This window comes from Labeo rohita, unplaced genomic scaffold, assembly GCF_022985175.1.
Source record: "Labeo rohita strain BAU-BD-2019 unplaced genomic scaffold, IGBB_LRoh.1.0 scaffold_103, whole genome shotgun sequence".
Classification (NCBI taxonomy): domain Eukaryota; kingdom Metazoa; phylum Chordata; class Actinopteri; order Cypriniformes; family Cyprinidae; genus Labeo; species Labeo rohita.
The window spans coordinates 189,866-200,370 of NW_026127153.1; the positions used below are offsets into that span (position 1 = coordinate 189,866).

Genomic DNA, 10,505 nt, shown 5'->3' on the forward strand with positions numbered 1-10,505 from the left:
AATGTAGCCTAAACAAAACAATCTGGGTGTGGTCTGTGAGATGCGACATAAAAACACATTAAACTGCCCTTAAACAGCGTCTGATACATTGGAATAGCGAAAGGGAAAACAACAGAGTCCAATAATGATGCAAACATTCACAAATAATGTGGAAAGCTTCTGAAATCTGTTCCATAGAAAATTCCATGTGACGAATCTGTGGCCGTCCAACATCTGCTGGAATCTCAGGTAAAACTATTTGCGTGTGTCCCCAGATAACATGATCCCCAGTTGATCCATAACACCAGGATATAAATCTTTAGGTTAAGATTTAATTAAATACATTAGCATGATAATATCATGTATTGGTGATCTCGCAGGCTGACGATTGGACCCAACACTACTGTAGTGTATTATTTACTCACCTTCCATGCATCCTACGTATATATGACTTCCTGCTTCCAGACGAATGCAATCTGAGTTATATTAAAATTTATCCTGGCACTCTCAAGCTTTAGAACGGCATAGACGGGTATTTTTCCTCATCAGCCAAAACAGTACTGAAATACCGTCTAAGCTGTTTGCTGGTCGCAACGCATTGGGACAGCTAACCAATCACAACATATTCCCTTTTTCGGAAGGCAGGCCTTCATTAAACCCAGAACTAACTGAGCCATTTGTGCCAGGCTGGGAGAAAAGTATTGTAATAAAGTAAATTATGTTAAAAAATAATGCGTTTTTCAAGCCACCAAGCATGAGAGCATGTTCTAGTACACCCCCAAAACAAAATCATGACAAAAGAGCATAATAGGACCCCTTTAACAAGATGTCCAGGACCTCCAGCATAAAAATAGGCCACTAAAAAGCTCTTTTTTTAGTTTGATCTGACCATAGAAGCTAGTCCCGTTTGAAGTTCCAGTTGTGTCTGACAACAGGAGTTTGTTTTTGGCTGTAAGCATTTTCTTAGGGTACCAGCGATTTTGACCATGATTCCACTACAGCTGTTAGATCTTCAGATGTTTATAAGCTTTGGTTATATTGTTCAGTAAAGCCGTACGCCCCAAAAAGCTGTGCTTTATAGCCATTTCAGAACAGCTAGTCTCATTCATCCAAGACTTTCCTTAATTAATCAGTGGCTCTTTCCTCAAGAAGCAACGTCCAAATCTAAATAGTCCCAAGAAGCAGCATGCTCCACACAAAAAAATATAAGTGAAAGAAAGGTGAAAATGGCAATAAACATTTTAGTATTTTGGCCAGTCAACAACCTTATCATTAACCAGCACTAGTTTGGTCAAATTTTGTATTGGAGAATTATTTTTGCTATTTACTCACCTATGTTATCCACAGACATGCATTTAAACAAACAAACAAACAAACAAACAAACAAACAAACACAGTTTTTAATGTTTTCATATCTGTACTTTAATAATTATGTTGTGTATAGAAATTGTTCAAATTAACCTGCAAAACCACTTGTGAAAGATTAATTAAACATTTAAGTTGATCTATGAATAAAACTGATAATTGCTTTGTGCACCAGTGTTTTATCAATAATAATATACATTTTAAATGTAAAGATGATTCATAAAATTCTGCACATAAACACAGCTTGGCCATATTTCCACTCAGGTGGTTTTCAGCTTGAACAGCTGCAATATATTCTTACCTCACACTATTATTTGTCAGAGTTCACCTGTGTCTGCATCTCTCTAGGACTCTTATTTTGAAGTACATTCTGTTCCACTGTTTCCCAGTTCAGGTTTGCTTTATTTATTTCCTTGATTCAGGATTATCTTCACTTGTGTCTAGATTAGCTCCCATTATCCTGTTTTTATGTTTTTATGCACTAGCCCTTTGTTTCTATCTTTAGCTGTCCAATCATCATGACTGAGTGATGTTGAGCTGTCGCAGTTTTCTTTATTAGTGTTTTCACCTGTTTGTAAATCACCTTGTTCATTTGAATTAAAGCTGCAGTGGACTACTTGCACTGAGCCTCGTGACGCACTTCCGTTTTGAAATCTTACGGCTCAGTTATTTCCGGTTATGTACATTTTCAGTGCGCTGTAATCATCTAGTTGACTTAAACGCCTAATAAAATGAGATTTCGTGGGATGATTTCAAATTCGGAAATTTTCAGGGACAGAAGAAGACATATTCTGATGAAATCTGTGTACAGAATTTTCCTAATTCCTAATTCAACGGAACGTGAAGTTTTAATCCAACATAAACCGATCTGAGAAAGCGGTGGCTGGTAATCATACGTGATTGTTCAGCACAGGGTGTCAGTGCTCTGTAGTGGCCTAATCGTGACGCTGCAGTTTGTGAGATCTGATGAATAAGATCATAATAAACCTTCATTTATCTGTATTAAATATGTTAGTCACTATTCTGTGTCATATTCTGTCATCATTTCACTGTATGTAGCCTTATGCCAAAATATGAATATTCAATAGTCGCACAGCCTTACTATAATGTAACGTAAACTACTGCATGTCTGCCAATAGAAAATAATTAATTATACAAAATTACCAACTGAACACCAGCACACAACTATTGATCCACGACGTTTCCATGACAGTTCCATGAATCACAGTTACCAACTGGCAACGTCACAAAGTTATGTTGTGGGGACGTATAGGGGTCTTTCACTTAACTAGTTTCGTCGCCACAGTCAAACTTTGGTCACTAGATTACGTTGCCGTTATGTAACAGTTACGTATTTTTGTTAGCTGGGGCAAGTAGTCCATTAGATCCACGCCTCAACTACTCTCCTTCCAGCACAGATTCTATAGATATTTTTGAGTAACCCAAACTCTGCCTAAACCTAACCACTTCTCAACAGTAAAACAAAAAAAGAGAATATCGATTAGAAACACAATAATATATAATTTTCAGCAGCTAAACAAATGAATATAATTAAATGTGTAATAAATATAGTAAATACAAGTACAGACACATTTTAGACAGCAAAATGATCAAGATATTTTGAGAGACTAGCTTAGAAAATTGAAAAAATTGTAGCACTCCGAATAAGAAAAAGGAAATTCTTGTGCTGCATGTGCGTAGAGCCAAAAGAATACGTAGAATCAAACAGAAAAATGTCAAACCGCACACTGAATCCGCACGCTGAAAAACAGAATGTGAAAAAACTGATGAACACGAGCAAGCAGATGTAACGCCTGTTTATTGTGTTCATCTGTTATTAACACCCTGCACTTCTTGCAAGATGCAGTTTCTGAAATAAAAAATGTTTTGCTAGACTTTCTCAGCGTGCATTAGATTCAGTGTGCGGTTAGCCATTTTTCTTTTTGAGAAACTAGCTTAGATCATAAAAGTATCTACCCAATGTTGCCAACTTATTTTCAGGGAAAGTTGCTAAAGGCAGGACAACTTGTTGCTGAGTTCTCACTGCCAACTCGTCACATATTGACGCTTGGTCAGGACCCTTTGGTGTCACTTCTTGGCGCTCAGGGGACCCCTTTAGCGTCATTTTTGACGTGCAGGGTCCTTCAGTGCTTTATATAAGAAACCCCTGGCGTCAGTGTGCTGATGCGAAAGGCACTGGAAATTTTATCGTCATGATTAAATTATATATTGGGTAATAATATTGCTATTATTGCATATATGTTGGGGTGTGACTTTTTTTCAATGCAAGTAGTCACAACAGTTTTGTTTATATTACACTATTTACTATACACTATTTGTAACGACTCAGAGGCTTGTGGATCCATCTGCAAGCGCTTTATTGACAAAACGATCACAGCACAACGAGAGACACAAGGGGGGCAGGCAAAATCACAACGATAAACGGATGCAAGTCGGGGCAGGCAGCTAGTATCAAAACGAGAAGGCAGTCCAATGGTCGGGGCAGGCAGCTAGAATCCAAATCGGGAAGGCAGTCCAATGGTCTCAACAATAAATCCAAACAAGAGGGTAGAACGCTCAGAAATGCAGGCCGTAGCAAGTGCAAGACTTCGCGTCCTAGGTGGGTGAAAGTCCTGCTTATAAAGGCTAGATAACAAGCTACACCTGTAGCGCGGATTAGTTCCGGTACGTGGGTCTAAAGCGTCCGGGTAGGAACTAATACTCGGGTGACGGTTCCCGCTGGTGACGGCCGGGAAGAGCCACAGAGGCGCGGTTCATTACACTATTATTACTATTTAATTTATTCAAAAAGTATTAATATTCCAAGTGTTCTGAGGCAAAATGATTTGTGAAAAGAACAGACGCGATCGCCGCCTCCATCCGCCGTCCTGTGCTGCTGCAGTCTGTCTGTGCACCAATTCAGAAAATGCTGCCAACCTTTCGACAGCCTTGTTGTGAAATTCTATTGTCTCGTGTCCGAATGCATCACGCTAATGTTCGGGAGTATCTTTTTAAATGAGATGTGAGCGCGTTAACGGAGCGGGATCATTTCAGCGATTAATACTTTCAAATGAGCATAAAGAGAGTGTATGGCTTCAGAAGACCTGGAATACAATAGGACTTGTTTGTAATGCTTTTATACTGCTTGTTTATGGTCAGTTTTTGCAATAAATACCTGTGACTGTACTTATATTTGTCTGCTACGTCTTTTATATTGTTTAGAAATGCGTAGGTTTAGGGTAGGGGTGGGTTTAGGTGCTCCAATGAAAGTATACATTTATATAAAAATATTTCTATTTTTTACAAGTGCATGCAAACCATTAAATTCAGACAAACAACTAAAAAAAAACAATGGAGGACCCTGTGCATTGAAAAATTACGCTAAAGGTGCCCTGACCAAGCGTCAATATGTGATGAGGTGGGAGTGAGAACGTGCTGCTAAATGACATTGTGATGTCACTGCACGATGAAATCATTATGTAATCAATGCAAAACTGCATAGAATAATAGAGCATAGAATTAAATTTTATGTATTTTCTTATTAATTATACATTCCGAACAATTATATTCTTAAGCAGTGCATTGGTAGTTGGTATTCTACACTTTAAGAAAAGTCTGTAAAATAGGGCACAGTGCAATGTTAATTTGAAGAAATTTTGTGCATGTTTTTTTTTTTTTTTATCTGAATTTAAAATTACACATTGTATTTGTGTTCTCAGGTTACAATTTAGAAATTAACAGTGTTTTTTTTTTCCATCTTCCAACATATTTTAAGTGATTGCCAAGTGCAAGTAGAAACTAATAACAAGGTGTTATCATAAATGAAGAATTATTATTAAACAGCTGCATCTTGCAACTTGATTCACGTGATATGTGTCCTGCTAGACACCTTTGAGTTCCAATTTTTGTGTCACAGTTGCTAAAAGTTGGCAAATACATTTTAAAAATAGCTACATTTGTTGCTTGGTGCTTTTTGAAGAAAAAGATGCTAGGGCAGTCTAAAAAGATGTTAAATCTAGCAAAAAAATTGCTAAGTTGGCAACAGTGTATCTACCTCAGTGTATTCACTCTAAAGGTTTCTAATTAAAAACAATCTGCGTTTGTAAACAGACACTAAAAAGCAGAAAAAGAGCTAATGGACGAGCGCCATTGAAAATCTCAGGACCGACATCTCATGGTTACTGGTTAAAGCTATTTATTAAAGCTGTTCTATATTGTTAGATCACAGAGTGTTACTGTTGATCCACTGTACAGCCTAAACCCAGGATAGAGCGGATGAGTGAATTTGGTCTGGACTCTCTGGATGAGGCTCATTGTGTCAGAGATGCTGTAGAAGGACAGACTTCCTGCACTGTGATCCACAAACACTCCTATTCTGCTGCTGATGCGCTTTACAGGCAGATCAGTCTCCATATTATTGTGTCTGAATGAGAATCTGGAGTTGGTGCAGAACAAACTCCAGGACTGATCGCTACATCCGAACAAACACTTTGTGTTCGTTCCCTTTCGGCTGATGTGTTTATATGACAGTGACACACCCACGTCACCACTGCACTCCACCTCCCAGTAGCAGCGTCCCTGCACGCCCTCTCCACACAGCACCTGATAATACACCTCAAATCTGTCTGGATGTTCAGGATAACGCTGGACTGTGTCAGTGTATGCAGCCGACCTGTTCCTCTCCGACAGACGGATGTGTTTGTTTACGGTGTTTGGATCAAGAGTGAACTGATGAGAATCTGATGGAGATCAAATATATTAGAGATCAGAAAACATTTAAATACTAAACTTGTTTTCATGTAGCTGATCATGTAGCTCCCAGATTCTCTGCTGGAACTTCATCTGTGTCTTTGTCAAGTAGCTCTATAGAACATAGAACAACACAAGAAATGTTTCATAAAAATAAATATTCAAAATCATCATGTAAAATGTTTTATGTGACCCTGGACCACAAAATTCAGCACAGGTATATTTGTAGCAATAGCCAAAACAACATTGTATGGGTCAAAATTATCAAGTTTTCTTTTATACCAAAAATCATTATTAATTAAAGATCATGTCCCTTTTTTTTTTTTTTTTTTTGTAATATGCATTGCTAAGAACTTCATTTGGACAACTTGATTCTTTAGGGTCTTAATGAACAGTGTGTAACATGCTTTGGTTAAGAATTCTCAATGATTGTGTAAAACAAAACCCTTTTTACTTTGCCAAAATGAGCTCTGCAAAAATCATCCTGTTCTGGTCGATGTTGCTTTAAATGTTAATGAGCTGTGCTCGCCCCGCCCCTCTCTTCTCTCTGTGGAGTGACGAGCCTGTTTACTTTAGCCGCATTTAGTCGCGTTTAGCCACTAAACTTGCTAACTAGCACGTTATTAGGAAAGGCAATCACAGAGATTCATAAAAAACCCTTATACTCACTTCAGCTGTAAGTGAAGCTGGATCACAAATGATTCGCACAAACATAAATGGATATGTGTAGATCATGTGCAGATGTACAGCAACATACCAAAAGTCACACATGCTGGAGAAGGGCTGATGATTTGGGCTTGTTTTGTAGCCACAGCACCTGGACACCTCACAGTCATTAAATCGGCCATGAATTCCTCTGTATATCAAAGTATTCTAGAGTCAAATCTGAGGATGTCCATCTGACAGCTAAATTGGGTCTTACAACAGGACAATGATCCAGCAAATCTACAACAGAACGGCTAAAAAGAAAAGAATCAATGGGCTGCAATAGCCCAGTCAAAGTCCAGACCTCATCCTGACTCAAATGCTGTGGCAAGAGCCTACAAACGCCTACAAACCTCAATAAACAATGTTGTAAAGAAGAGTGGGCCAAAGTTCTTCCAGAATGATGTGAGAGAGTCATACAAAAAATGATTACTTCAAATTATTGCCGCTAAAGTTGATTTACAGGCAGTTGAATATGGCTGTCGTAACTCTGTCACATGGATTTTCCATTTTGGCTTAATTTTTGTTAATTAAATAATAATTAACAAAATAATTATTGTGTGTGATATGTCATGTGAGGTTGTTGAGGTTTTATTTTTCAAATTTTAAGACCTGCCAAGGACCAGATAAATGATACAGAAAATCATGTTTTTCAACAGGGTGTCCAAACTTTGTCACATGACTGTAAGTGACAACAGACAGTAGTGTCGTGTGAATTAAAAAAATCAAACATACAAGATAATCCCATAAATTATATCAGCAGTAAGCCACTGAACTCTGATAAGAAATTTCTGAAAATAAATTTTCCCATCAGCATTACAGAGATACTCCACCCAAAAATGGAAATGCTCTCATTTTCGCATACTCATGCCATCCTAGAATCTTAAAATGGTTTATAATTTGAAATATTATTATTTTTCTCCGTCTCATGCACACACCCCTATTGTTTAACTTCAGAAGATATCAATTTATCAACTGTGGGATCGTATGGATTCTTGCCGTTTTTTACTTTGTGTAGTTTTTGAAGCCTTAGCTTTGAGGAACCCATCCACTTTTTTTGCTTAAAATCTCTGTGCTCCACAGAAAATTTATATATGGCATAAGGGTGAGTAAATGATGAACAGATTTTTATTTTTGGGTGGAGTATCCCTTTAAATTACTATTTTGTCATTTCACTTCATACCTCTTTCTCTGTTCTCTCTGCTGCAGCTGACACCGTTTCATGGTTCTTATGTTTGTACATTGCACACAGCGTACAAATACAGCGCTGGTCAGTGCGACAGAAAACCTCTAGCAATCGACCGTGTTGAGGGCAGATCATCTCCTGCAGTCGTCCAGTGGCATCCATCAGATAGTGTCCTTTATCTTTAAAGAAACTCTCATGCTGTTCAAGGTGATTCTGACAGTAAGAGTTCAGACACACCAGGCAGGACTTGACAGCTCTGTGTGTTATTCCAGTACAGACGTCACACTGCACATCTCCGGCTCCAGCGTCAACAGGAACTAGTGGTCTTCTTAAATTTCTCCACCACTTCAGCCAGCAAGGTGTTTTTATTTAAAGCAGGTTTTGGAGTGAACTTCTGTCTGCACTGAGGGCAGATGTAGTAACTCTTCTGATCCTGATGAGTCCAGCAGTCTGAAATGCAGGTCATGCAGTAATTGTGTCCACAGGGAATGGTCACCGGGGTCTTCAGGAGATCCAGACACACTGGACACTTGAAGTGCTCCGGAGTCCATGAAACACTGGCTTCTGCCATTTCACCACATGTGCACAGAAACAGAAAAAAACACAAGACAGTTCAGAAACTTCACTCGACAAGTTTCATTATCTCTGAACTATAAAGAACTGAAATGTTTCCTGGTTCTTTGCATGAGTGCGGTGTGCAGAAAGATGTGTCTGTAGACTCTGTCATCATGTACTTGAGTTTGTGTGTGTGTGTGTGTAAAAAAAGATATTTTAAAGAATGTGGGTAATCAAACAGTTGTTGATCCCCATTACATAGTTTTTTCCCTCCATACTATAAAAGTCAATGGGGACCAGCAGCTGCTCGGTTACCAACATTCTTTGAAATATCTTCTTTTATGTTCAGCACAAGAAAGAAGTCGATAGGTTTACAACTTTAGGATAAATAAATGAAAGAATTTTATATTTTTGGTTAACTATTCTTTTAAAGTGTCTTCATACAGACACACACACACACACACACACATACACGTTTGTTTTTGTGAATTGTGGGGACTTTCCATAGACCTCTATAGATTTTATACTGACCAAACGATATTGTCTATCCCCTAATCCAACCCTAACCCTAAACCTAGCCCTCACAGAAAACATGTTTGCATCGTTACACTTTCAGATAAACATCATTTACTATTTTTAATCATTTTTTAACAATGTCAAAAATTTCAGGTTTTACTATCCTTGTGGGGACATTTGGTCCCCACAATGTAGCAAAAACAAGTACACACACACACACACACACACACACACACGTCTGGTTTATTATCCTTGTGGGGACTCTCCATAGGTGCAATGGTTTGTATACTGTCCACACTGTATTTTCTATCCCCTTACCCTAACCCTACCCCTAAACCTAACCCTTACAGAAAACTTTCTGCATTTTTACTTTCTCAAAAAATGTCATTCTGTATGATTTATAAGCTTTTGTACCCATGGGGACCGCAGGCTGGTCCCCACAATGTCAAAAATTTCAGGTTTTACTATCCTTGTGGGGATATTTGGTCCCCACTATGTAGCAAAAACAAGTACACACACACACACACACATATATATATATATATATATTAGGACTGTCAAGCGATTAATTGCATACAAAATAAAATTTTGAGCTTGCCTAATATGTGTGTGTACTGTGTGTAATCATTATGTACATAGAGATACACACAAAGTAATATATATTAAAGTGAAATATGTTATTTATGTGCAAAATATTTAAATTTATATATAATATACTCTAAAAATTATAATAAATACATATACTTGTAAATAAATAGATAAATATTTCTTAAATATATACATGAATGTGTTTCCATTTATATATACATAATAATTACACACAGTACACACATTTATATTAGGCAAACTTTTATTTTGTATGCGATTAATCATTTGACAGCCCTAATATATATATATATATAATATATATATATAAAATTCATTTTGATAGTCCACTTCAGACATGGTACTATATGTAACTTTGTAACAACTGCATGTCAACTAACTCTCATTATTAGTAGTATTAGTAGAGTATTAGCAGAGTGTTAGTAAACTGTTAGGGTTAGGGTTAGTAGAATACGTTAATTAGATGTTTTTTTAATTTTAGTTTTAGGAATGTGTGTTTTTGTCCTTTATATAAGTATTTATTACTTTTTCAGTATGTCTGTACTGGTTTTATTTTTAGTTTATTTAGGTTTAATGATTTTAGTACTTTGAAAAAAGATCAATATTGTGTTAGCCACCGTTTTTTTTTTTGTTTTTTGTTTTTTTAAGGTTTTCTACGTTTGACTTTATTTGGGTTAATGTCTGTTCAGTTTAAAGTATTTTTATGGTTTTAGTTTAGAAATGAGTTTGGAGAACACCTGACAAGAGATCATACAGAATCTCTCCAGATCCTCAGGTTTAGATTTTTTATCTGTTGGTATTTGATAGAATCATTGATGCCATGTGTCTGTACAAGATGTCCAGG

The 10,505-nt window shown here is 37.2% G+C and overlaps 1 pseudogene; it reads right to left on the reverse strand.

Moving 5' to 3' along the window:
- Nucleotides 1-5,553: 5,553 nt before the first annotated feature.
- Nucleotides 5,554-8,661, reverse strand: LOC127157303 (E3 ubiquitin/ISG15 ligase TRIM25-like; annotated as a pseudogene).
- Between the last annotated feature and the right edge of the window lie 1,844 nt (nt 8,662-10,505).